Source organism: Lactuca serriola, chromosome 5, assembly GCF_051521515.1.
Source record: "Lactuca serriola cultivar US96UC23 chromosome 5, Lser_US96UC23_V15, whole genome shotgun sequence".
NCBI lineage: Eukaryota > Viridiplantae > Streptophyta > Magnoliopsida > Asterales > Asteraceae > Lactuca > Lactuca serriola.
In genome coordinates, this window is record NC_136412.1 from 199,522,797 (window position 1) to 199,527,254 (window position 4,458).

A 4,458-nucleotide genomic window follows, 5' to 3' on the forward strand; every position below is an offset into this window, starting at 1 on the left:
CATGTATATGAGTTTATGGCCCAAGCTTGTTCTTGGGCAGTAAACTCATGTTTACTGCTCAAAAATGTTATTCAAGGTGTTCTAAGTCCAATCCAATAAGTCCTTATGCCATATCTAAGCTCCTATGGTGATTTGGATGGGTTTTAAGGCTCAAAAAACCCATTTACATGTGTTCACCGCCTAAGGCTGTTCCAGGGCCATAAACACATGTTTATGGTCCTATTCCATGATTTGAACACGAAAATGAAGGCTAAGGATGTTATACTAGGAGCTAGGATGATTACCTTGGTGTTTTGAGGCTTGAAATGGATTTGAGGAAAGAGGTTAGAGAGAGAGTGAAAAGGCTCCAAATGAGTCTTAATTCACTTTAAATACGGTTTGAATTTGATACACGGTGGAATTCTACCCGATACTGACGTTAATCGATGCTTTGGGTCGCACCCGATTAAGTTGTCGTTACCCGATATGGTCGAAACTATAATTTTTCTAATTACTAGTTTGGGACGTTTTCACATGTTTCCAACATGTTTGGATACTTAGAAGGTCAAAATAAAAGTTTTAACTTAATTAAACTAGTCCAAAGAAGAAATCGGAACAATTCGCTTAAGACGACTTTTATTAACGAAACGGTTACGGCGAGGGAACAAAATTTCGGGTTGTTACATTATACCCCCGTTAGAGGGAATTTCGTCCAGAAATTTAAGAATTAAGATACAAGTTATGGAAAAGGATGCGGATGTGTCTGATGTATCAGGTCTTCACGCTCCCAAGTGAATTCAGGTTCTCGCTTGGAACCATCACTAACGGGACGCGGGTGGGTTTCATTCGCTTGATTACTTGGTCTATGATCTTAGTTGGTTCGTCCAGAAATTTTTGGTATATCGATGTTCTTCGTCACACTAGAGGGGATTTCTATGGTTTTATCAGGGAGGTATTCATTAAGAATAGAGGCACAAGGTACAAGATGAATGTTGCTAAGTTCTGAAGGTACTCAGAGTTTGAAGGCTACGGAGTTAATCCTAATGGGAATCTCGAAGGGTCTAATGTACCACGAGTTAAGTTTTCCATGCTTCACAAAGTGCATCATGTCTTTGCAGGGTGAGACCATTAACAGGACACGATCTCCAGCCTGGAATTCCAGAGGTTTATGTTATATATAGGCGTAACTCTTCTATGGATCTAGTGAAGCTTTCTATGGTTTTCTTCGGTGCCGACCAATTCTCTATTGATTCGATCTTAAGAGGATCCACGCGTGTGTCTTCATCGCCTACTACATGACGGGGGGAAAATGGTTTAACCGAAGGGTATCAATAAGAACTCTTAGTGATTATATCGAGTCCTGAATGCTGTCTATGAAACATGAACTTGTAGCTGGTGGTGTCTCAACCTAAGGTATATTTTCGAGGAGTAGTTGGCTCCCTGAAGTTATTGAAGAAGTCATCTAATTAAGGAAAGAGGATATGGATTTTGACGGTCAACTCATTAAGCCGACTGAATAACTCCTTTCGCAGAAAGCTTTTGAGCTTTGATGTAAGGAATGATATGAAAATCTGGGTTAAACTTGCCACCATAAATCATGAAGGTCCGATCAGAGGGGAGATTGAGATGAATAGCTTTCCATAATGAGGTATATCAACACAATCGGGGCTCAATCGATACATACGAAAGATAACACCAAAGCTCTTTATTGAAACTGACATCAGGTTAATGAGAAATGAATGATTTCTCAAAGTAAGGACACAACATAGAGATAAGTCGTTAACGCACTCATTCTCATCGACAACTATTTTGACGGTAAATGTTTCGGTCATTAGATGAGGATTATGTTTACGAGGATATAGGAATGAACAACTAACAGAACTTTCTTGACACTATATTCGAAAAGGAATGCGAACATAAGGATTGTTGAAAAGAAGTGTACCCGCGACGTTGGTAGGATCAGTGGCTGCCTCCCATTGCTTCATAACTAAAACCATTTCGGTGTTGTTGACGTTGTTGGCGGTTACGGCCTTTAGGCAGTTTCGCTTGAAATGCCCGATTTCTCCACAACTATAACATGCCTGCACGGCACTCGATCCGGAAGCTTGACTGATTATTTGAATTGGCGTTTTGCAGTTTCGAGCAAGGTGGCCGTTCATGCCACATCTGATGCAAACCTTCTCACGACATGGGTCGGGAATACAATGATGATAACTACACCTGTTGCACCAAGGGAGATTACCAGCATACCTAGTGGTAGGTGCTGGAGCTGTAGACACAACAACAGGAGCAGTGGTAGCTTGAACTATAGGAACAGCGGCAGGATTGGTGGCAACTTGGACTGCCACAGATTTGAGCTTCTTGGAGGGTCCTTGGGAACTCTGACCCTTTCGCTTTCTCCAGAAAACTTTCTTCTGTCTCTGATTACTCTCGTTTTGGTGTCCTTGATTTTCCTCATGGTTTTGGGGGTACATGTCACTTCTTGATCCACTGGACTTGCCAGGGTTCAAAATCGTCATTGCAGCCGTCACTGCAGTAGTAACAACTGTTCCAATCAAGACGAAGTCAAGCGAATAAGAGTAGGACGGAGGAGAGTTGTTCTTCCTTGAGCTGGGTTCTTTCTTTGAAGACATATCGATCTAAAAAGATTAGGAAAAAGAGGATGATAAGTCCTCTAAATTAATTCAAGAGATATGAAACAGGGGATATCTCTTTATGACGGACATATAGTTCTATTAAACGATAAAGCAGGAATGAACTATCACAGCAGACATCTATCGCTAAAGGAATGATCGAGGGACAACGCTTGAATGATGATTTTCTACAACAAAGTTGGATCTAGAAATACTCCCATAGTATTTCATGATTCACCGCAACGATGACTCGTTGTTTGTGGTATTTGGGTAAGTTTTAGGTATGCCGCATTCCACAGTCACTCCCAAGCACATGTCAGCCGTGTCTCGAATGAATATAGTTGATTAGGCTATATTGATCCTAGACACGACTACATAACTGCCTAGGTTTAACTGTAGTGTACAACACCCATTTACTTATGTTTTGTTCTACTTATAGTTACGAATCTCGACGGTTAGGTATACTTGTATACTTTTGAAAATACTTATATTTTGAGGTATACTTTTAGTTCAGAGCACTTAGGCCCCTTAGTGTTTATAGTCTTATACCATGTAAAGTTTGGTATACTTAGTTTACTATAAACAAGGGCTCTGATACCAATCTGTCACACCCCGAAACCGAAGGCGGAAACGTCTCTGGGCGGAGGTGACTTCATGGGAATATCATAACCAATGTACATAGTAAGCGAAGTAAAACACAAAGCATTACATTACGTAGTTTTCATTACATCAGTTGAAAAGTAAAGTAATACAAGTTTCATAGACACATAAATTAAACAAAAGAAAGACGTGACTCCATATGCTCCGTCTTCTGCAAAAGAACGCGGGATACCTGTCTAAGGAGAACCTGAGAATACAAGTAGTTTAAAAATCAACATAAAGCTGGTGAGTTCATAAGCAGTTTGTTTTGTAAAAAGAGCGAGTTCCTTTAGTTTCCTGAAAATGTGGTTAACCAAGAAAATCTCATATTTACATAAAAGGTTGGTTATTGATTCCCAAAATGTAATGTAAAGTTGTACACTGAAAACATGATTGTTCTTGTGAATTGTAAAGTTTAGTTATCTGAATTGTTACATGTTTCTGGTTACATACTACTGTTACCCAGGAAAATCCTATATTTTCCTACTTGTGTGTGTGTGAATTGTTACTGGTTCTGATTATGTTCAATGTTATCCCCAGGAAAATCCCATATTTTCCTAAATGTGTGTGTGTGAATTCTACTAAAAGTTTGATTATCCTTAAATGTACATTAGTTTTATTACATAGATAAAACTAATAAATAAGTGCAAAGTGTTCATAATCTTGATTGTGAGTCCTTAACCATACTTCAGACTAGATATGACTCGGGCCAGGGCCAATATCCTTTTTATGACTTTCGTCACCCTTGAACCTTTCGGTTCGGCTGTAGCTAGCAGCCAGGTGCGGGATTGTCAGTCCCGTATAGATCTATACACTCAAGTCACGTTCTCCCTCCTGGAGATTCTTGTTACAGGGTTAATCCCCCACTCTCTCATGCCAAGGAAGTGTTACAGAGGACGTGTCTCCAATCTTTAAGATTACTCATTACTTCTCGTGCCTAAGGGAAGTAGTATCTATGACTAACTAAGTTCTAATGGTGCCTTTCCTTTACACTCGAGCCTAAGTGTTTTGTTAAGGACATTACAAATGTTTTAAGTTTTCTAATGGTGTCTATCCTTTACACACGATCCTAGGTTGTTTTATTACAGACATTACAATGTTTTATGATCTCTATCAATATAAGAGTGAACAATCAATTGTGAAACATAACAATATATAATAAGAATTGAAATTGTTTGAACAAACAACTCTGCAAGTTAAAAAGTTT